Genomic DNA, 25,100 nt, shown 5'->3' with positions numbered 1-25,100 from the left:
GAAATACCTTTTTGCAGTGGCGCAACCACAGGGAGGAGGGGCGTTGCCCCCCCCCCCCAAACCTTGGTCGGAAATGAGTTCTAGGGGGGCAAGGGGGTCAAACATTGACGGCCAAGTGTTGCTGCAGGGGGCAATTACCGCCCAGAATTTCAAATTTTATGCAAATAAAAATACTTTTCGTAAAATTTTCTTGCTCGCTTCGCTCGCAATCACAGCTTTTCTTAGTGTGACAGAGAGAGAGAGAGAGAGACGGGGGAGAGAGAATCAACCCCTCTTCCACCTTCATAGTCTTATCAAGTTCAGAACCGTAGCTAGGGTACGGCGGAATACGGCCCTAGGCACCGAACGATCTAAATGAAAAAAAAGTTGCAAAATTGATTGATTGATTTGTGTTTTTTTTAGTCTACTTTATGCACAGAGAGGCTAATTGAGACTGGGCCTATAGCTTAAAGTGGGTTCCGAACCACTCTGTGCTTCCGTGGGTATCGAACTCGGGACCCCTTGATGACAAGGCGGCGATGTTACCGCAACACCATCGGGGAGGCACAAAATTTGTAAATTATATAATTCCATGGCGTTCCGTGAAATTATTTGCCCCCTATTAAATTAATATTGATTTCAGCCTACAAAAAAATTGGAGCCAAAAATATTCTTGCTCGCTTCGCTCGCAATTTATTTTTGTTTGCTGTTATGCATTGTAAATCTCCAGACAGAGAAATAACACTTGTCTTCATTGGTTTTGTTTTACGCGTAAATGCATGAACAATTGTTTGGAGGAAAGGGAGCGTGCACATTTCAGAAACAATTTACTTAATTCTTGCTGTTGGCTTATTGTGAGATGGTTGAATTGGTTGTTTAATGTATTTAAATAATATATGCTGTGCTGTATATAATATTTATTAAAGAAACTTTGAATACGTACACAATTTAGTGTCCACGTCACTCCACGTTGCATATATGTGAAACATATGAAAATTATGTTAATGTAAAAGAGAATTATATTTGGAATGCATTTATCAAGCATTTTCTGTCTTTCAAAAATAATTTATGTGCTTGTTTTCTTTATTAATGTGAAATTGAACGTGTTAAATAAAAATCAAATCGTTTGTTCGAACACAAATGCTTTAGCGGAAACTTCTACCCCTTTTTACGTAATTTACGAGGATAATAACGTCTTTGATACTACCACTACTAATAGTAATAATAATGTTGGTCCTGGGTTCGAATCCGAGCTTGGGCATGGATGTTTGCGAGTTTCCATTCATCATGCCAACACTCATCCCCATCTTCGCAAATTAGCCAAAAGTGGCACAAGAAGCGAAGTAAAATAAAGCAAATCAATAATAATAATAATAATAATAATGGTATAATAACTTTATTATTAACATTATTTTTATTAACATTATTATTAATAAAATTATTGTTATTAAAATTATTATTATTATTATTGGTACGTTTATCCTGGTACTTGCCTCCCCCAGACGAAAATTCGTGGTTGCGCCTCTGACGTTTTGGTTGATTTTCATTTTCCAGAGGAGGGTGTCGTGCCCACCCCCAATGCCCCCCTTCCGGACGTCCATGTTTATACATAATTTATTTCCTGATATTTCAAATTAAGTATCTAACCAATCAGTATGCTAGCTTTCTCCGTGTCGAAGGTTCAAAACACTTGGCAGTCTATTCCATTCAAATTAAAATCAGTAACTAACTTTATATTTATCAATACAGTTAGGGGGGGGTATGATGATCGAATTTGTGGGGGATTGCTTCCAGGGTCTTGAGGCGGATGGGCACCCCTGGTCAGAGTGGCCGGTTCTATTGGTGACTGTGCTAGATATTAGGATGGCAGGATAGTTTGGTCAAACACAAGCTACTTGATTTTGAAACTCTATCGGATCAGGCTGTATACATTCAACAAAAGCCTAATTCGATTTTTAAAGGAAAGCTACCACACCCTTATTGTTGGCTCTAGAGTCCCTGGATGTATAACCGACGAGGGACTCTAGTTTGCTCGATCGAGATTGTGAGTTGTTAGCATCACCTGGAAATGACAACAGGAAAATTCACTTCTCTGTTAACGAGTTTCTCGAGAATAATGAAGCCATATATCAGGTTTATCAGCTCAAACACGTGACGCAATGACCCGTATTAAAGTGTCACATTCATCGATCTCGTTGGACAAGTTGTTTTGTTACCTGCACTGATCGTAGCGGCTTGGTAAGTTTCTCAGTGTGTTACCATATGTAATGTTGTTTTTCACGTTAAAACAATTGTTCATTTTGATTAATTTGTTCAAGAAGCGTGTAAATGATGGTTGAATTGATATGGTAAATGGGAGAAAATTGCTTATTAAAAAAAAATATATGAGAGCTGTACTCATATACAGGGTGTTGCAAAATACCTGTTACAACGCTTGGAAGGTGATTCGACAAGTAAAGACAAGGAAAAAATGGCAGGTGAAAAAATGTCGAACTCGGCACCGTTTTCGAGTGACAGGCGTGCAAAAATTGCCTCACACCATGTTTAAAGCACAATAATTCAAGAAGGAAGAAATATATCAATGTCGGATTAAACTAGTGTTGCCCACGAGACGAGACTTTGGCCTGTCTCGTCTCGTGGAAATGCTGTGAAATGCTGTCTCGTCTCGAAAATATTCGTTTGTCAAAGGGACACATGATCAATCTCGTCTCGTCTCGAATTTTTAAAAGCCTGTCCCGTCTCGTCCCATGGGCAACACTAGATTAAACGAATACAAAGAAAGTCGTACCTGACGAATACAATAGTGCAGCAATGGACATTTCTACTTTGACATGAAAAACGTTTTAAATCCATTCATTTTACAGATAATGACATAAACATGAGATGAGCAAAATATGTCGGCGATATTTGTTTTGGTTCTCGAGAAACACGCCTTCAAACACCGCTGAAATTCATCTCCTACGTCACGGATTTGAAAACGTCCTCTCCACAGACAGGAGGTCCTCTGACGTCATCACTTAGAAATGCGTGCAGGCATGTCTTCTGCTCGTCCCGTCAACTTCAAGGTAGATAGAGAGGTCAACTTAGCATGAGCCGCGGAAGCGACAGCAAGGTCACTTGTTACTGTGTAAAGGTAAAGGTAAAGGTAAAGTGTTCCCCTGTGCATAGCACCACGCCATGAAGGCGTATAGGGGGTGTGGGGGTAACGCCCCACACTTTCTTGATCCGGTCGTGAGTGGGGGTGATGTGATCAGCATCACGCCCCTGACCGCCTTTACCCCCCAGGGTTTCCCCCAGGTACCCATGTTATTCGACGCTGGGTGGGCGCCGGGGCCGCTTCCATCGTTAGAAAAGTTCCCGGATTTGAACCGGCCGGGGATCGAACCCGGGACCTTGAGCATGGTAGTCAGACGCGTTACCGACTGAGCCACCAAAACAAGTATCTTGTAACTTCCAGTGCAAAAATCTGTGCTCCATTTCTTGGAGATGAATTATGCCCTAGCAGTATAGCAGTATTTACTATAATTCAGCCACTCGGTAGAGGGTTTTCCCATTAGGGTGACAAAGCAAAACTTATAACAGTCAATGGCTGAACACGTGAACAGCCTTGTTCATTGCGAATACATAGGTTGCTTCTGACTGGCAAGAACTTAATGTTATAGGAATGCCTTTTCTGGAATTACAATTATTTTCGTCATAATATTTTCTTCGCAAATTTTAAGATAATACGTTTAGAACACACTGGTTTACACGCCAATTTCTGCAATATAAGAGGTGATACGGTATAAAAAGGTACGGGGAGTTTTTAAATTTCCTTCAGTAAATCAGTTTTCTTCAGTTAATATATATATTGCAAATTTTTGTATTTAGCCTACTTTTCCGTCACTTTGTTTAACCACAACGATGAACGCATGGTTAATTTAGTATGTATCTTCTCTAACATCATATTTCTTCCCACTTTTGGTTTAATCGCTACAATGAAGATGAATGACTACAAGCAGTACACCCTCCCACACACACACACTATCACCACCACCAATAAGCACAATCTAAGTATCACCCAACTTGCCATGATACGAGACGAACTTTTTCTTCTGTCCCATCTCATTTCGTAAACATTCACTAGTTCTTGTCCCATCTCCTTTTATGAGCCGAGACGGAAAATGTCTCGTCTCGTGAGCAACACTAACATTAACTATAGAAGCATCCCCCTAGGTGTCCCCAAAGTCTCGAGCAAACATCCCCTCTTGTAACAATTTCCAGTTCAATGAAATGTCACTCACAAGGAAACAATCATGCCCAGGTCGAGAGTCAAACCTGGAACATGCGACTTCCTCAGATACATCATGAATTTTGTGTATAATAATTACGTACAACGCCAGTTCATTCCTGGAAATTCTGAATCTCCGGTTTGGTTTGCATATATAAGCAGGATAATATTCAGTTTTCGAGGGCTCGTACCGTTAAAACGAGGAGTCAAAAAAATAATTAACAAAAGTTGTTTTTTATGTATTTATAATGATAAGCCTTTGCATACGTTGTTAATTCTATATTTTTCTAGACTTGAGACGAGAACGAGAATTGCCCTCCCAAACCGAGACGTATGTTTATAAATCGAGACGAGACTGTCAATGAGACATTTACAAATAAACACGAGACAAACATTTACAACTCTCAACGAGAACGAGACCAAGGCTGCCATGTCTCGTCTCGATAGGATCCTTAGTGGTGAAGTTGTAAACCAACCAATTAATGCGTTCGGGGTAACGAGATAAGGCGGCTTTTTTAGCAGTACAAAATTCAAAATATATCGTACCATTTCAGTATGGGATATTATTATGCACATGGGCGTATATATAGTTCACGTGGGGGGGGGGGTCAACTTTTGGTATGATTAGGGTTGCTTTATTTCGTAAGTGAAAATCCAGGACACTGCTGGCCGGAAGCTTGTTGGGGAGCAGGGGGTGCTGGATCCGACAAAGTTGTGTGTATGTAGTCACGAAGTCACGCTGTATTGATACATTTCTGTTCATCTTGCGTCACTGCGTTTTTAAAAAACCAAATATCTTTCAGATGACTCGAGGGGAAAAAATAACTGATTTGACAGTCTCAATGCAGTTTCTTATCGCAGAAATTCCGAAACTATCAGGAAATTGCAGACATTTGTTCTGCAGTTCCCCATCTGGTGTGTGGAATTACGTAATTTCCTTCCCATCCGTATCCCGTCCTACGTCTCTAATTTAAGAGAATGAAATAAGTCCGAAGAAATTTTTATGAACAAGCGGATGAACAGGTAACTCTGGTAATTTTACTGAACCAAAGGGGGTTGAACCCGTTGAACCCCCCTTAAATACGCCCTTTGTTATACACATTATTACCTTGTAATAATTATACATAAACTAAGTATTAATATGTAATGTGCAACTGATGTAATCATCTCAGTGTATTTTCTCTTAATTGCCCAAAAATATTTGATCATAACTTGTGCAACAGAAATGAAACACAAACTGAAATTGCTTTATGGAAAATAAAGTAAAATAGGCTTTATAAATAAAGTGAAGAATGTGAAAATTCATAATTTGCACTACTTAGGTTACGGTAAATTTCGATAAATATAAGTTTAAAATATATATATTTTTGAAAGTTTGGTCAGCAACCAATTTTACAAGCAATATTTATCGCATGACCTGAGAACACGCACGAAGCAGAACCGTTTCATTTATCTTGCACGTGAGCAGCAGTGATATTTCATGGAAGAATGATCATTACAAAGCATAGCTTTCCTTTTCACTATCGCTCCTTCTTCCATTATTGAAATATGTACAGATTTGTAAAACTGCTGCACATGTTCGCTCACCACTGGCTACCCGCAGTAAACTGGACGCTCGAAGCAGACGACAAACGAGCTCTCTCTAAGGCGTGACGTATTAACATGGCGGCGGCGTGTTTTCAGCGCAACGCTAGCCTCGCAACTTTGGAAGTCTCGTTTCTGCCTTAAACTGGACGCAGAGAAACGCGAGAACTTGCAGGGGTCATTTTTCCAGGGTATAGTTTTTAAAATTGTTGTAAAAAAATTGGGTGGAAATGTCCATTGAGGCCCAGTGTAAATTGCGCAAGGGGACTCGCAAAGAAAGTGGGGAATCCCCTGATGGAAAATACAGAAAAGTTACTACTATTTTCTACATAATGTTGAGATCGGAATGTAGCCAGTAAAAAATGACGACGTATGTCCACGTGTCCCACTACTGCTGGGACACCGTCCCACACTCGGGAAATAGGAAATTCACTCGAAAATGACGCTATGCCGTCAGATTACGCTGAGATTGATTTCAGCTAAGTTATACAGAAAGCTCCACTAGAGGCGCTGGGAGTGTAGGTCACCTGTTACGTATTAGCGTTGGTGGATACTACATAGAGAGTGTAGTCGACCGTTGTTCTTTCTGTCTGTTCTGCGTGTCGCAGCGTGAAGTTTAGCCTGGCGTGTGCGTGTGGTTGAATTGCGCCAAGGAGTATTGTACGTAGAGTACGTATGCAGTGTTCTTTCTCGGTTTGCAACAACTGCGTGGACACCTGTGTGACATTACGTGGGTGCTAATGCACGGTAGTTGTGATCCGTCACTCGGAGGGAAAGTGCCCCCGTTGCTGGTCAGTTCTCGAACAGGACAATGGCGGAATACTCTACCCACGAGCTTGCTGATATGCATCTCGTTTATGGAGAGGCAAACCGAAACAGCCGTGAAGCACGGCGTTCGTATCACGAACGTTTTCCCAATAGGCGGTTACCAGCACATTCACTCTTTCAAAGACTTGATGCTCGACTGCGTGAAACTGGACCTCTACTACCCCGTAGGTGGAATTGTGGAAGACCCCGCATTGTGCGCACTCTGCAATTTGAAGAGGACGCGTTGGACTCGATACGAGACCGTCCTGGCACCAGCACACGTGTCATTGCTCGTACGCGACAAACCCACCATAGCAATGTGTTCCTCGTTCTTCAGGAGGAGGGATTGCACCCATACAAATTGCATAAGGTGCACCACATACTGCCCACGGACTTTCCCCTACGCATGGATATCTGCCAATGGTACGTGCAACAAACACTTGCCATTCCAGATTTCCCAACAAAAGTTTTGTGGACCGATGAGGCAATGTTCACCAGGGACGGCATGTTCAATAGCCACAACAGCCCCGTCTGGGATATGGACAATCCGCATGCAATCATTGTGCGCCATCATCAACATAGGTTCGCAGTGAATATGTGGTGTGGCGTAGTAGGTGACCACTTGATAGGCCCATACATTTTGCCCTCTACTTTGTGTGGTGGGAATTATCGGGTGTTGCTACATGAAGTATTACCTGAACTTTTGGAAAACGTGCCGCTGGCAGGTAGACAACGTATCTGGTTTCAACACGACGGCGCCCCCGCGCATTTCGACCGGGGAGCCATGGTCGTACTCAACGATATTTTCGGTGATCGTTGGATTGGCGGGGGTGGACTTTTACCGTGGCCACCTCGCTCCTCCGACTTCACACCACTGGATTTCTTTGTGTGGGGAGAAATGAAAAGGCTCGTGTATGAAATCCATGTGGAAAGTACTGAGGACCTCGTTGCTCGTGTTAGTGCCGCTGCTGGGACAATTGGTCACATGCCAGAGGTATTTGCACGTACCAGACAATCAGTGTTTCGTCGATGCCATCTTTGTCTTGAAGTCAATGGCGGACATTTTCAACAACGTCTCTGAGTATACCGGTGTTTGTGAGCCCCTATCAGCACCGCATAGTGTCCTTTAGTCAAATGTGCGAGTGAAGATGCTGGAGATCGCTGTACTACATACTGTCTGTCTGCATGTGCGGAGGTTGTGCGCTTCTCAGGGGAATCCCTTCAAAATGTGCTGTGCCTGGAAATGTTACATACCATTGTGTGCGTTTTCTCGCCATTCTCCGTCTTCATTCCTTCGAGGGTTAACCACTTTCTTTGGGGAGCTCTCTTGTAGTATGTACAGCCTCACGACATGTGGCCATTGTTTTTGTTTTCCGTACTATAAAGTAGTGTGTCAATTTTATGGGATTGAAAACGTTTTTTCCATTTGGGATGGAGTCCCAGCAGTAGTGGGACATACGACAAATCTTCTTCGTACCCCAATGTGAACCGTGTGCAGCAGGAGATTTGCATTTATTTTCCTATTTCCCGAGTTTGGAACGGTGTCCCAACAGTAGTGGGACATGTGGACGTACGTCGTCATTTCTTACTGGCTACATTCCAATCTCAACATTATGTAGAAAATAGTAGTAAATTTTCTGTATTTTCCATCAGGGGATTTCTCACTTTCTTTGCGAGTCCCCTTGCGCAATTTACACTGGGCCTCAATCGCTGCACCATTGTATTTGTCAGGTACGACTTTCTTTGTATTCGTTTAATCCGACATTGATATCTTTCTTCCTTCTTGAGCTATTGTGCTTTAAACATGGTGTGAGGCGATTTTCGCACGCCTGTCACTCGAAAACGATGCCGATTTCGACATTTTTTTCACCTGCCATCTTTTCCTTGTTTTTACTTGTCGAATCACCTCCCAAGCGTTGTAACAGGTATTTTGCAACACCCTGTATACACGTTTAGATACATGAGCCCGTACCCAGAATTTTTTGAGGGGTGGCCAAACAGAGATCACTTAATCTACTGCTCATCATGGTACCTGTGATCCATGTTTTTACATGCCGACGGGTACTGTAAAAAAAAAAGAAGTAATTCAATATGGCGGGGTGTGAATTATCAAGGTGAGATTTCGACTTTTCGTAATCCCTAGCAGCCGAGGAATTTCAAAGGGTTTTATTTAAAAGATGTTAATTCTTCGTATTTTCTGCACTATAAGTGGCTGAAATTTCTTAATAAAAAAAAAAACAGTTTTATCCCAGTAGTGCAAAGGGAAATAGTGTGTATACAATTCGAGATTTTCCACCGCATCGGGAAATTTCGAAAATTTCCCCACCTGGTCTGGAATTGGAGATTTTTTTTCAGTCTCGAAAGTCTGAATTATTAATATTTCCTTCCCAATTCCGTCTCGATCATTTTTATCCGTCCCGCACACCCCTATAAGCTAGTTACGGCAGTCAACATGATTCTAATGTATTTTGTGAAAACGTTCTCTCGTTTTTTTGTTGGACCCGGCAGTTAATTTAACTGACAGTCAATATTCTTTGTAATAAAATATCGCTACAATTTCACCATTTGAATTATATGAAATTGTTCCAGATATCTCAGGGAAGCAAGTGACCCCCCTCCCCTTCGCGGGTGCCCTTTGTCAAAAGTATTCCGCAAATTAACAATGTTTTAAAATTTCCTTTCATTTTTCTTTTGCCACCACAAACAAACCAAGATAATTCTATGTTTAGTAACTAAGCACGGGCGTATCCAGTGAGAAACGAAAATGAGTGGTGAAACTTTTCATTCGGTTCTTTGTGTTTTTAATGTGGAAAGTAAAAACAAATGTTATTCCCAATGACCTCCGTGGCTGACTGATTAGTACAGGGCGCTACGACACCAGAGGTCTCGAGTTCGAATCCAGGCCTTGGCCTATGGGTGTTCTTCGTGAGTCCTTCATCATATCATCACTCATCCTCATCTTCGCGAATAACGAAAGTTGCATAAAATCCAAGTAAAATAAATCAATGAAACGTTATATTTTTCATACAATTCAAAACAAAGCAATGCTACAATTTCGAAATATATATTCCTTGCGCTCCCTGGGAAACTGTTGTTCACCCCCCTTCAGTAAAAAAATCTGAGCTCGACCTTGTAACGGAGATCTCAATTTTCTGATATTATTTTAAACGTCGGATGACGGTCTGCAGTGGCGTGCCCAAAGGGGGGTTGGTGGGGGATTATAACCTTTCCTTTGGCCAAGTTTTCAAGACCGCCCGCAGGATTTTTTTCCTCAGGGTGGGCAGCAGTGCTTAAAATGGGAGAAACATTGAGTTGCATTACTCCAGTTAAGAGATTTCTCACAAAGCATCCCAACACTGGGATAATTTGCATAGTGAAACGCCCTCCCTTGCCCGGGAAAACAAATGCTACCACTACCTAGATAGAGGCGGCAAAATCTCCCTCGGACAAGCGAAATAGCGTTACGGTCCAGGTTAAGTTCGTGTGTAGGAACCGGTGACCGACAGTGCATAGTGATAAGCCATATCGAATATAAACAAAGACATATGTACTTTCAAATAACCACCTCTTTACCTGTAGCCGGGAAGCGGCTAGCTGCATACCTGAAAAATCACGGGTAGCGACATGCGTACGAAATGATATAGCCCAAAATTAACATGAAAATAAAAAGTATATTCTATTCATAATCAACAAAAATCAATTTACTACAGCTCCCCCTCTTTCACTCTCACTTTCATTCACACATTCAGTTCTCACGGGGTCATCGACACAAAGAATGATACATGACATGCACAGGTGTTATGACGATAAGCCCTACTTATTGCATTCTCAATTAATTTTACCTTACTTTTCGTCTAATCAGGTCATTTGTGATTTTGCTCCAGTGCTACTCAAATCCTAGCCAGCCCTTACTTAAGTTCACCTTTTTTAAAAAGAAACTAGTCGGCGTGGTGACAATACATTATTTGATCAGCATAAACAAAGGCGTCTCAACGGCAATTACATTCACGTGGGCGGACGTTTTCCTTTTACAAGACCTCACGTGGTTCCAAACATAACAAATAACCTCCGTTGAGTGACGCAAACATAAACTCTCTAGCAGGCGGGACTTAAACACTTCGCCGCGACGAGCAATTCATATTACCAGGCAAATACTTTTACCAAATAATCACACATGCGGCCTGACATAGCTAGCACTGACACATAAAAAATGAACAAACCTCAAGTAGATCAAACAATTAAGTGGGCGGCGCTTTACTCTAATAGTACGCACTTTAAACAAATACAAAGGAGCACAAACAACAATAAATTTAAGACCAGGAATAAGAAAAATCGACCTGAGACGAATAAATTACAAATGACAAGCGCGACGGGAGTTTGATATAAAATTTCGAGTTGAGTGGGCGTTTTCAAAATGTTGACGAATTTCAAGGGCGTTCTCTAAATCAATCGGGCCGTCACGTGCTGACAATCACACAGATGAATACATTACCAACTCTCAGCTTCCGAAGTGCATCCTGGCGTCGTTATGGGCGATTGAAAAACACATAGTATTCACACGGAAGGTTTCCTTGGTCGCGACGATGAAGATGCGAAAAGTGTTCATACTTCTGGTTCCTCGGTTTCTCTTCCCCTCGGGATCGGTGGTCTGGGCGTCGGGACGTCAACGTGGCGGCTGGTAGGCATCATCGGCGTATCAATAGGGCGGCGTTCGACCTCTCTCTCTCTCTCTCTCCATGGCGGCGGATAGGCATCATCGGCGTATCAATAGGGCGGCGTTCGACCTCTCTCTCTCTCTCTCTCTCCATGGCGGCGGATAGGCATCATCGGCGTATCAATAGGGCGGCGTTCGACGTCTCTCTCTCTCTCCATGGCGGCGGATAGGCATCATCGGCGTAGTCTCTTCTGACATCGGGCGACTCGACGTAACGCCCTCATCTCTCTTCTTCCTCTAGCCCGCCATAGTTTCCGGTGTTCCTCGTTTCTCAAAAAATTATAAACGGCGTAAGGTAATCACAAAAACACGGTCTCGCTTCAACTTCTCCCCGCGGTTGAGGTAGGCGCACTCGTGTAGACTTACTGTCTATCACACACACTGGTGTTCGTAAAACACAACAAAGTCCACTGTACACGCAGAGGTAGCACGGAGCTGCTCTCGCTACAAGGATCGCGGTAAGACTGTGTATCGAAAAACCATGTCCTTCGTTTTATTTGGATTTTGAAAAGAGACGCTAGGCGTTCGTTGAAGTGACGCTTCCGAAGAGGTCATTTCACTTTGCTCTATTGTCTCCCAACTGGGACGAGCCGTGCTCGAAGTTGAGTTTCAGCGGATTAAGCCCCAGCCTCGCTGTCGCCATAGCTCAATTACAACCGGTGTCCACAAACTGATCAATTACAACCGATTTGATCTGGCGTCCGTAATTGTTGCTTGATCGCGACGAAACTCCACACATCCGTCCTTGCACACATGCCGCTGCGCTGGTATAAGTTTCACGTGAATCTGACCGCTGGAAACCGAGATATTTAAATGTTTGTCATTACGGTCGAATTTCCTAAGCTTTAGACGCATAACGTGACCCTTCAGGTGCTCACCCTTAAGACACGTGAACGTCTCGTTCCTCCCGTCGGCTTGGCAAAAATCAAATATGTATTCTTACAACTTAAAACTCTCAACGCTTTGAATCAACACATTTTTTACCGCTATGGACAATAATAATAATAATAATGACGTCGGTAAATCTGACTGTCACAATAGGCCAGTGGTTCCCAAACTTTTTTCGTTTCTCGGCGCCCTTAGTGTTTCAAGATTTTTCCGCGGCGCCCAAGTCTAGGCCTATCTAACACTTGCAACGCTCAGTTAGTGTAAACACAGAGAGTTAAGACACGAACCAAAAGTGGAAAGGTTTAAAAATAAAATCAAAACCATGCTAATTAAACATTCATTTTACAGCATACAAGAATATACAGACTCAAGGTCTTATGTATGTGCAATCAGAAAAATGTTAAAAGGTATGGTTAGTTACCATACATGCAGAGCTTGCTGTTGTACATCAAACTGAAATTGTTAAGTATAATATCTTTATATGCAAGGGTTATATGCACCAATATATATGTGTGTATCTTATGTTAAAATTACCAAACTTTATTATCATGTATTTCTATTTGACATGTCCTATACTACAGATGCAGGCACGTATCCAAGGGGGCTTAGGGGGCTTTTGGTTTCTTGTTGTGTGAAATAAAATAATGTGAGGATAATTTAAGGAGAGAAATAATTATCGAGGAAAGATGGAGAATGTTCTGTAACCCTGTTATTGATAATATCACATATACAAGATGGGGATCAGGGGGCTCGAGTCCCCCTCTCCCAGGAAATTTGTCAGTTTACACTAGATAAAATTAGGCTTTTTGCCTTCTTGAATAATGTAGCAATTATTTAAGGAGAGAAATAATTATCGACGCAGGACGGGGAATGTTTTATAACCCTGTTATTGTTAATAGCGCGTATCCAACGGACTCGAGCCCCTCCCCCCCAGAAAATGTTTCAGTTTACACTAGATAAAATTGGGCTATTGGCTTCTTGAATAATGTGACGATAATTTAAGGAGATAAATAATTATTGAGGCAAGACGGAGATTGTTCTATAACCTTGTTATTGTTAATAGCACGTATCCAAGGTGCGGATGAAGGAGCTCGAGCCTCCCCTTCAGGATTTTTTTTCCGTTTACGTTAGAAAAAATTAGGTTAAAAGTACTTGAATAATATGATGATAATTTGAGAGTAATAATTATAGAGGTAAGACGGAGAATGTTCTATAATCTTGTTATTGTTAATAGCATGTATCCAAGGTGGAGATCAGGGGCTCGAGCCCCCTTCAGGAAATTGTTCAGTTTGCACTACATAAAATTGTTTTTGTCTTCTTGAATAATGGGACTATAATTTAAGGAGATACATAATTATAAAGACAAGACGGAGAATGTTCTCTAACCCTGTTATTGTCAATAGCATGTATCCAAGGTGAGCGCCCCCCCCCCCCCACACACACAAACATAATGTGACGATAATTTAAGGAGATACATAATTATAAAGACAAGACGGAGAATGTTCTATAACCATTTTGTTGATAATATTGCACAGAAACTTTCCTTGCGCTTTCGGTGTTGTCGCAGCAAACTTTTTTGGAAGCTGCACAACAAAGGTAGCGCCACAAGTAGGACGATTCGTTGTAATTTTTAATCTCTGGAAAGCGCGAGAGGGAACGTTCTTGAATAAAAGAAGGAGTCGAACTACTGGCAATATTAACGAATCGTTTTATCTGCGGAACGTTCTAGAATATAATGAGGATATAAATATGCGGCTTCAATTTACCGGTTGACCTGTACAACAAAATCGGTTAATGAGACTTCAGAGTATGACAATTCATACAGTCGATTAGTGATCAGTCAGTGTCCATTGGTTGCTTTATAAGATCTAGTGATTCGAAAATGAAAAAGACTAAATACCGTAAAGTAACAATGTCTACTAGTTCGGGTCCAAAGCTGAAGACATTGACGACAGCGGAACTTCCGGAGCCTCAGTGTAGTGCTAGTTCAGGTCGAAGGCCGAAGAGATCGAAGGTCTCTCTCTAAAGTGAATATTTAAGCGGTTTATTAAAAAGAAATAAGCTTCACAGATCAACTGAAAATCAAAGTTTTGAGTGATGGTTTAGTTGTGCCCGAACAAAATTTCATGTATGCAGTCCGAGAATTTCATGGCATAAAAAAAAATACTTTTGTTTAAGCCTACTGGGATCGCACTCACACAAATACTTAACTACCATGAAGGGACATCCGAAAATTTTATGAATCTCGAGAAGAGAACGCAAGAAGATGTTGCATATGTAGTTACTTTAGCGGAAATTGCAGGTTCTACCAGGACCCGAATCAGCATGCTATTGTTCAACCAACTGAGCCACAGAGCCACCCTTGACTTCGACTGATTTTGCGCTAAAATGTATACATAGTACATGTTCTGTGTATGTCAAATCGTAAGATGTTACCGGTTTAATTAACAAGCGCAGAAAATATAGGAGATAGAAGAAAACTGAGGGGTATTCCCACCCAATGGCGTGCCCAGGATTTTCGAAAGGGAGGAGTTATGTATACTTTTTCTTGGTAGTCAGCCCTCATTTTGACATATTTTCCTACCTTTGACGTTCTTTTTTTTTTTAGGAATACTGAGCCAAAAGGGGGGGGTTATAACCCCCACCAACCCCCCCACCCTTGGGCACGCCACTGTTCCCACCGGTTGATGAGACATTTTACTAGTGTAGTCAACACGAGCTGCCGCTTCGAGGTGACGATGACAGTGGCCTACTAAGGGAGATTTCACACCGTGTCACCTGAGGATTTCACAAGTCGAACGTTGGTTTGTGCGGCGTTTTGTGTAGCTACGGTGTGAAACGTTGCTGTTGATTGGCTCGTTCCATACGACATGTATCGCGTGTCCCTTCGGTCTGAAATCGTCCTAAGTCTTGAAGATGCAAGTCACAAGGTTGGAAAATTAGGACTTTATTAAGGTTAGGTCCGAAGGCAGGCGACAGCACCCTAAAGGATAATATCCAAACTTGCAGGAAGAACGCATCTTACTTATGTCTTCAATACGAAATGATAAAAACTTCTGGTGAGTTGATTTTAAAAAATGTATCCGAGATAAAGAATGGCGTACCCAGGATTATCGGGTGGGAGACGGGTTACGAATACTAAATATTTTTGGTAGTCAGTCATCATTTTGCCATCTTTTCCTGTCTTTGACGTTCCTTTTTTAAGGAATACTGGATCAAATGGGGTTATGACCCCACCAATCCTCCCTTGGGCACGTCACTGGAAATAAATGAGTAAGCATTTGATCATATTGGGAAACGAAACATTAGATGTGTTGGGAACGAAAGGGTTTTCACTGTGCATTAATTGTTTCACGATCCAACTGTATTCGAGACGACTTCCTTTGTTTCGTGCTGATATACGTGTATGACAAGACTGCAAGCTGTGAAACAATTTTGAACACTTGCGATTGCTTAGGCCCAGTGGCGGCTCATGGTCTGGGTTTGTGGGTGTGCACTTTGGCCTCGCGTCCAGAAGAAGTTTTGTTTTTCCCACTCAATTATTCCTACCCTTTCTGCTATCACATTTGCAATCCACGTTATGACACACATTTCCCTGATAATAGACGATAGCAGAGTTATGTTTCATGAAAATTTTAAAAAAGTAAAGTTTATTACAAAATCGAAATACCCTAGTGACATTTTTAATCGATCACGAGAGAAGATGTGTTGTTTGGTCTCTTTCGTGACCTGTAGAAAATTCAGCATTCGACGACCTGACAAAATCCCTCACAACGCTATGCCAATAAGGGATAATAATATTGACACAATTTTGTGTAATTGCCGTGTTTTAATAATGTACATCATAGGCGTAGCTACGGGGTGTGCCGGGTGTGCCTAGGCACACCCTAATGGGCTGCTTTATCAAAGAGAATTAAAGACAGATATTTCAATAAGAGAGAAAATAAGCGGCAGTTTGTAAGAAGTTGAAAATTACTTGGTACAAACGTGTGCATTATCGCTGATCAAACGAGTGTCTATAGGTAGTTCTTCGATTTTTTTATGTCATTGGAGAAAGACATTGTGTGTGTGTAATTTCTATGCAATTTGATTTTTCTACTACATATATTCAGAAATTTTCAACACTGTCATTTAGTGAATTTATATTCCTTTACAAACATCAGTGCAGTTAAAGAGCCAAGTGATTGTGTTGCAAAATATGCTATTAAAAAGGTACAAGACCTCATTTTTTGTATTTGTGCACACCCATATATAAAGTTCTAGCTTCGCCTATGATGTACATTATCTTTCTTCAATATAAATATGCCCCATCAGAAACCCAAGTTTAATACCACATAAACATTTCATCTTACACTTAAGTTAATTACCATTTTTAATGTACTTATTCACTTTAGTCATTGTAAAGAGGATCCTCGAGACCCTAATCAAATGCAACTAATTCATGCCAGCACCTTTACAAAAATTATCTCAAATCAGTGACATAATAGGACAAGTTACAGATTCTCGTATGCACTGAATAAAGAATTGGATTGACTGTTCTGTGACAAAAATACAAGATTAAACTCTGATTATTTGAAATTTTCGTTGAACTTCCAAATACAAATCAGAGCGTCTAAATGCACCAATTCCTACGACATTGTGATTGTTTTTAATTCAAACCACTAACATTTTATAGACTATTTTTCCAGCACCTGTATCAACGTATTCCACTCATCGCATCTGGCCTTTACATGGTTGAATACGGTCGTCACTACAAGCCACCACGCCTTTTCCCCTTCCTTTCCCGCCCTCCCCTCATTCGGATTTCAATGCTTTGCTAAGAACCACGTGAGGTGAGAGAGATCAATATTTCCCTTGCTGAGAAAACCCTCAATTTGCAATGATGCATGGGTTGTTCTCGACTCCGTCACACGGCAAGGAGTGGAAAGATTGCAACACTACATGACGAAGAGGGAACAGCGCATGTTCCAGAGGCGAAGCGTCCGGTCATCGGGAGATGCGGCGATGACAAAGCAAAATAATAATAAAAAATGCTTTTTAAATATTTTAGAGAAGAAGTAAAAAAATAAGTCAGAATACTCGCATATTTGAGCGAAATTTGTCACTCGCCGCCATGAAACAGCTAGAAATACGCAAGAGATTCGCTAAGTTCTACCCCGTGCCCAGCCGTTCCGCTACGTTTCCTGTTGAGTGCAATGGTGTCAGGCGGGCCAACTCATCTCAGCAGGTCTGCGAATCCAAGGTCCTTCGACCGCTTTTCCTCAGCTCTTGAAGGTCTGGTCATAAGATGCCTTTTTCCAACCCCCTTGTTTACAAACACGGCAGGCTTTCGGTGACGTCATAAGTAAGCAAAAGCATAAATTTCCCCACGGTTAGTGCTAGCTTTTCAATTTTTTTCTATCTTTTGATCCTGCGGTTCAAATATCGTTTCCTGAAAATAATGTTCGTACTTTACAAAACACGAAGAACTTCACTGTTGTTTTTACGAATGACAAGACTGATCAAGATTTTTTGTTCTCGGGGTGACAGACATACTTACTTAGACAGAACCTTTTCCCTAACATATCTTACTTTCACACCAGGGATGGTCAACAACATCAGGATTCCGGAAAATTTAAAATCTCGATTCGGAAATTTTACTACCCGGATTTCGGAGAGAGGCGTTTAACAATTTTTCCATTTTTCGGGTAAATTTAAGAAAGTTGTTACGATTGAGGAATTCTGGTGAAATTTAGTGTTATTTTATTTACTTTTCGGCAGCCCTCGTATATGTATTTTCGAGAGTTTTTATTTTTGCTAAAACGTATAAATCCACACAGTTTCTGCCGGGCGAGAAAGAGCTCAGAGCAAGTTCTTTCGTTTATACCAACAATGCGTTCTTTTTCGATCGGCGCTGCGCGAGTTTATCAGTAGATTTTCTTCATTGTGTTTCTTGTTGTGTTTTTAGTTGTTGTTAATGTACTAAAAATAGCTTTCGGTTGAAAAATCTTTTGTTCGGGAGAAGGATTGCGTAATCCCGCTACTATAAATGCCAGCAGTTTCGCTGGCAAAAAGAGTAGTATATTCCGGAATTTGTAGGTAATCACATCGCTCGTTGAGGTCCAGGTTGGGAGAACACGGGCATTGTGTGGGGAGTGGCTGGTCAGCTCTCCCTTCCACAATGTCTGGTGTTTTCCGAAAGTCACTTCCGGGGCTAGTGCTGGTCAGCACGGTCCTTGAGGGGGATTAAGCGAGTTTCTAAATAATTTAATTTCTTAAATTAATAATTAATCATAATAATTAAAATTAAAACCTAAAAAAAAAGGAAAAACTATGATCATTTATAAATTCAGATTTGGAGTTAGCACTGGTCAGTGTGACTTTGATTTTAATTCAATGATAATTTAGAACTATCAAAGATATACAATCTTGTCAAATTAGTTACCATTGCATTTTATATTATTTTCTTTTGAATTCTCCTGCTCAGGAGTTTCTAAAAATTTAAACTGAGAACCCTCTCCTGGTCAGGAGATGCATTTAAATAATTTTATGGAACACTTTTGGTCAGAAGGCACCGTTGATATTTTTGATTTATTTAAAGATCTTAATCCGAGAGTATACCTCTGGTCAGAGGGTGCACTTAAATCTCCCTGCATATATAAGTTTGCATATCCGTTAGAAGTTTGAACATCCGGAATGTTGGCCAAGGTTAATGGTTTCTTTAATTTGGGTTATTGTGGTCTGGTAAATTTTTGGAACAGATATAATGGGTTTATGATGGAGTTTTGTTGTCTTAGAATTTATTTATGTAAGTCTCTACGGTTTGCTTTTGTGATATGAGTAACCAGCAGCGTTGAAAATATTATGTTAAAAAAAAAAAGGAATTCCACGTGGACATTTATAGTTTATGTGGCCGAGATATGGCATTGATAGGGTAGAGAAAGGTTCCCCTGGTAATTTATTGTGAATGTTTGTTAGAGGTTGACCCGAATGTGGTGCCCTCATGAATTCTATAAAGCATAATATAAGCGTGAAAACATGATGAAAGCATTAATATAGGGATTACGGTGGATAATATAGTAATTTCTTTTGGTAAGACTTGTATGCAAGTAATATCTTCGACTTATGTAAACATTATTGCCCATTTATGGAGACCAAGTCATAGTTGAGTTAAATCTTTAGAGGTGGTTTGGATATGTAGTAGGAAGGGAGTACTCTTAGTTTTATGTTTACTTATTATCAAGATTCTATCTGATATGCTTGTAAATCTGAATTGACCAGAAGTTTGTATATATTTTTTGTTTGAGAATAGTGTTTAATCTGATTAATGTTTAAATGTTTTTTTTTTTTTTTGCTTTTACGAAAATTTTGGAAATGTTAATTTGAAATCGGGATGTAAATAAATTTAGTATTTGGTAACGGGTGTTTTCTTGAGAATAAATTTGAATTATAAGTATATTGACATTAACTGGCAAGCTTTTGGTTTAACGAGGTGTCCCGCCGCCACTGGTCAGTGGGGAGGAGGCCTTATTAATCCACAAGGTGTCAGTCGGTGTTGTTTCCCTCATGACTCGCATGCGTGTTCTCACTGATCGGTGGAATGCGGGTGCGGTCACGATGGGTGAACTAAACCTCTGATGGGTGATTAAACTAGAATCTAGAGTTAAGAGTTATTAGATAGGTAAGTTTTATATATGATATAAATACCTGTAACATCGAAAATAGTATGGAGTGTGTATTAAGGGATGGTGTCAGTAGCAGTAAATTAACACTTCAATAGATGTTTTAGAAGATATAGAAAAAAATGTAGTATTTGCATGATATTTCTAAATTTTATATTTTATAATAACATAATCTCCCCCACAATTTACCATCATTTAATACTGTTAAACTTTTGAAAACCGGACTTGGTTTACAAAGGCCCCCTGATGACCCGTGACCCTCCCCCCCCCGGAGATCAATTATAGCTATGGGCCTGTTGCGATGACTACGAAAAAATGTCACGCTTCGCCACTGGCATGTGCGTAGATACTATGTCACAATTCCTTGTGCGAAACAAGTCCGAAAGCCCTTGATTCAAGCCATAAGAGCCTTTCTAGTTTCTCTACCCACCGTCGAACACAGCGCCCATTACACGCGAGTTACTCAGATAGAAAAGCTGACGTAGGGAAGTAAATGAAAGGTAGTGTGGCACGGGAACATTTGCTGTTTTGAAGAAATGGCTTTCAATGAATAAATATAATAAAAATCCATTACATTGCACATTTATTTGGGTGTACAGTGTTCACGTGCGAGTGCGTGAATAGGCAGCAGCCGCTACTGCTTAGGCCTTAATATGAACAATTTGGTGTGTTTCGGCTTTTTAAGAGCTGCAAACATGGGAGGACAAGACACATTAGTGGTGTTCAGGCTCGCATCGGAGAGAAATATTCGAGAACTGTCTGCATCCAGTTTGCAGCCCACAGCTTGAATCTCGCGTTGTCGAGTGAATTGTCCATCCCGTGCATGTGTAACAGCTTCGTAAAAACACTCGAGACACCATAGATGTTTTGATGCCTGATGAGAAGAAATGGACAAACACACATACTCTGGTTCCGGCACACAATGTTAATGCACGGAAACAGGGGAGTCGAGTGACAAAAAACGTTCCAATTTCACATCCTGATTAAAATGGCAGCCTTAAACAGTGGCATCGATTTAGGGGATAGTTGCTCCCCATTTTTTTTGCCTCGTAATCCTAGGCCTTGTCTACCAAGAGAAAGTAAACTTTCCTTGCACCCCCCGTTTTGAAACCCAATGGTCACCATCGGCCTTAAACATACAATTGTGAGGTTCTATCTATACCCCTTAAAAAGATGATGTTCAGCCCCCCCGAAAGGAATTCCTGGATACGTGCCTGTACAGATGTACCTACTTGTACAAAAGTGTAGCCCTTGGATGCAAATAAATCATATCATATCATATCTAAAAAGTACTAAATAAGCACATAGGCCTATTTGGATTTCAGTGAAAATATTTTAACATTTCGCGGCGCACCATTTGAATTATGCCTTTCCAGCCAGATATCTCGGGAGGCAAATACCTCAGCCAGTAGTCCTAAAATAAAAGTTCGCCTACGTTAAAGGTAGGAAAAGGTGGCAAAATGAGGACCTACTACTAAGATAAGTATACGAACCCCCCGCCCCCTTTTCAAAAATCCTAGGCACGCCACCGACGGTCTGCACTTCGGTTACAGGTCTTCCGCTGTCACTGCCTATTACGTATTTCCGTTACTTGAAAATTCCTTTTTTATATACTTTTTAAGTGTTAACGTTACATTTTCATGTATGATAACTTCGCGCATGTGTGTCTGATCTCTGAAGTACTTATACCTTCATATCGCACGTGGATTGTTCGTGTGTATAAGTATTCCTGTTTAGCGATTAACTTTATCCTGACATGAATGATAAATTTGTGAGCAGTTTGTGATAAAATAATTTGACTCACTCGCATCGAACGTCATCATCTCGACACACTTTTATGACGACAGCATGACTCAGACAGCGGTGCATCTGACGTATAGTAAGAAGCCTTGGCGTTTGGCAGTGTTACAAACTACACTATAAAATCTCAAAAGGCTAGGACGTTACGAAGTTAAAGCAACACATATCGGAGGAAAAGTTTTTAGAAGACCTTTCCAAATTGAAGTGTTTCATTGTTGTCAATGAGAAAATCAGTGAGTGTTTTTTGTTATAGAGGGGGCGATGACTATTAGGAGCAATATCATATCATTTCAGCCAACCCTATTGTCGCTTCACCATTTTTAAAAATATTAATAATATCTATTCACCCGCGGCCCCACGCCAGATAAAAATAATTGTTCATGCATTTTATTTACGAATTTATAGGACGCTGGTGCTTCCAATTAATCAACTAAATTGATTTCTTCTGACCTCACGGATTGGTTTGACATACTTAAACATTTCCAAAATTACTAAAATCGTATTCTACTTCATAAAAAACATGTGCAAATATTGATTGATTAATTGATTAGGTTTATTTTACTTCGCATTTTTGGCACTTTTGGCTCATCGCGAAGATGAGGATGAATGATGAATGGACACTCACAAAAAACGCCAATGCCTACGCCGGGATTCGAACCGGGACCCCTGGTGTCGTAGCGCGCTTTGATAACTACTCTGCCAATATTTCAACCAAAAATAATTAATATGCATTATTCGTTTAATTATAAGATGAAATCATCGAGTGAAACAATGTAAATTTACTACACCGTCAAAATTCAATGAAAAGTAAATAAAATATAATTATGATCGACAATGCTATTGGATATGATGAAAAATTGCCACTTAAGTCCAAGTTTTGCAATCAAATAGAATGAACGTGGCACAGTGGCGTGCCCAAGGAGGGTTGGTGGGGGTTATAACCCCCCCTTTTGGTCCAATATTCCTAAAAAAAAAAGAACATCAAAGGTAGGAAAATATGGCAAAATGAGAGCTGACTACCAGAAGAAGTGTACGTAACCCCTCCCTTTCGAAAATCCTGGGCACGCCACTGACGTGGCACCAATGGTAACGTAGGGAATGACAAGATACACTACTTTAGAAACATTTATTAACCTCTCATAATTCTTGGATTTTAACCTTCTCCTTCATCATGCTCTGCTTATGGTATTATTTGCATTAATGTTTATATTGTGTTAGGACACCTACTTTAGACTAAGGATCTGATTTTTCAGGCTCCGCAATCACCCAGGGTCGGCCCTGCCGGCAAAAAACGCTTGAACTTCTGTTCTGTAATTGCACAATGATTCAAGAACTGTTTTTGTTCATAAATAAATGTTCTTTCTTTTTGCTTACCACTACTTTTGCTGTCAGATTACTACCAGGAATCCGATGGATATTTTTTCATAATTTCTGATCTTAATCATCGGTTAAAAGTGACAGAGAAGCGACGCTATATTTTTAAAAAGTACAAATGCATAGAATTATTCTATTCTCTGTCTATCTTCATCGTCAAGATTGACCAAGAAATGTTTCAAAATTACGTTACAAAACATGATTAAAAAGTATCATGGGGACATTAGTAGTCAATAGTTAGCAACACTATCTGGCTGACATGTGGCAATCGAAACACACACACAGATTGAAACATCCCCCTCTGTTCTTTAGGTCAAACTTTCACTCGTAGGAAACATCATTCGCCTTCATTCATTAGTTCGTCCACGTCGAAGGAAGTGTCCTAAAATAGTGTGTATATCTGGCATATGATACTTTGTGATCTTCTCATATTATTTTGACTGAACGAACAGGTAATGTTACATAGATGTAGTGTCATTAACACGGTTAAATTATTGATCGTCAATTCTATTTTAGAAGTAATAGAGGTTATTGAAATTATGAGTACATCTGGCAGCAACATTTAACTGTTACTTCAAATGTATCTTAAAGAAGAAGGATGTTATCGTATTAACTCTGTGGTTATCACGCCGATAACTTAAAAATGGGCGTGTCCCATGTTTTGGTCAATGCCGTGTGTTTATTTTCAGTTTGTTACGGTTGATAATTCTACCGCGTTTAAATGTCATTCATACCTTCCAGAATAAAACGTAATATCTTTAGAACTGCTCAGCGAAAATACCCCAAAAGTGAATTGTAGTTGTACTTGCTTGTATAATTTAAGCCACTGTTGAAAATGTTGCTTCCGCGATCAGTTCTTCACCATTTAGTTTTTTCCCATTAAAGAATTGTCTGTGGGTAATTTTCAGAAGCTTTTGGGTGTGGAAACATATATTTAGCGTGTTAGTAGAGTTGACATTTCATAAATAATACAAGTAGTCAAAGCTGAGAAGTTCCAATTGTGTGTGTGATTAATGAATATGTGGTATAATGTAACAATACAGGGAATTTCTCCAATTTGTTTGAAATTTCGGATACTTACTAATTTGGGTCTCCTAATCACGAATCTGCACTTAAAATTTGGCGCTCTCGTATAGAAATTCCTGAATTATGGCTAGCCCCACAGACCATTGGTGCTAGCCCCACGGACCATTGGCGTGTGGTTAGGTTAGGCTAGGTTAGGTTAGGAAACATAGTTAAATTTTAGGGTCGTAGTAATATCAGGAATATATATATATATTTCGTTCTTTAAGTATTCGAAACGGAAAATCTTGCGATAAGTAATGTGCAATTGTGGATTGTCGGTTGCGATGACTGACCCTCTTTATTTTGCAAGTTAGACACATGGGCGCCAAATTTTAACTTCAGATTCGTGATTAGGAGCCCTAATTTAGTGAGTATGCCGAATTTCAAACAAAATGGAGAAATTCCCGGTATTGTAAAATCGCTCCGCCCAACGAACCATTTCCAGCAAGGTTAGGTCAAATAAGCATAGTTAAAAAAAATTCTCATAAAAAAAAGCATGTTTGGAAACACTGGCGAGACAGAGTGACTTTCGACGCTTGCACCATGTGTGGGTACATAATGGAAACAACAGCATAATGTTGTCACTTTGCACAAAATGCAAGTTTATTATATCAAAAGTGCTTATTTCTTGTTGTGCAGCATTCTACAATGAGAAAGTACCTCCACCAACTTTCAAAATGCTACAGAAACTCATTTCTGTAAGTTGTTTCTTCTGTAAAAATGAAGAAATGTGTGTCCGATATAACGAACTGTTACCGGAATTAGAAAACAGTGGTTGTGGCTTGGTTGATCTGGAATAAATCTAGGAATGAATCAAATTTCATTTTGAAAAGTAGGCTTCACGATCCAGGTGCATTTCCTACAGTTACTTACAATGTTGTTCGTACAGGACAAATGTCATAATGACATTAACGTAATTTAGCCCATGGTTTGGAACATGTTGTTTTCATGGTAAGTA

General features: G+C 40.3%; 1 protein-coding gene across 4 annotated transcripts in view; it reads left to right on the top strand.

Annotated features, from left to right (window-relative positions):
• Positions 1-2,196: 2,196 nt before the first annotated feature.
• The window catches only part of LOC145998835 (annexin B9-like), a 49,014-nt gene continuing 26,110 nt past the window's right edge, over positions 2,197-25,100 (top strand). For 2 of the 4 annotated variants that reach the window (XM_083135502.1, XM_083135500.1), the window contains exon 1: positions 23,342-23,529. The gene's annotated coding sequence lies outside the window, so the exon portion shown is untranslated. Of the gene's footprint in view, positions 2,218-23,341; positions 23,530-25,100 lie in introns of those variants that run through there. The other 2 variants (XM_083135503.1, XM_083135501.1) reach the window with 2 other exon arrangements.

This window comes from Lepisma saccharinum, chromosome 14 (genome assembly GCF_977018435.1).
Source record: "Lepisma saccharinum chromosome 14, izLepSacc3.1, whole genome shotgun sequence".
Classification (NCBI taxonomy): Eukaryota; Metazoa; Arthropoda; class Insecta; order Zygentoma; family Lepismatidae; genus Lepisma; species Lepisma saccharinum.
This window is presented reverse-complemented; position numbering and strand designations above follow the sequence as displayed.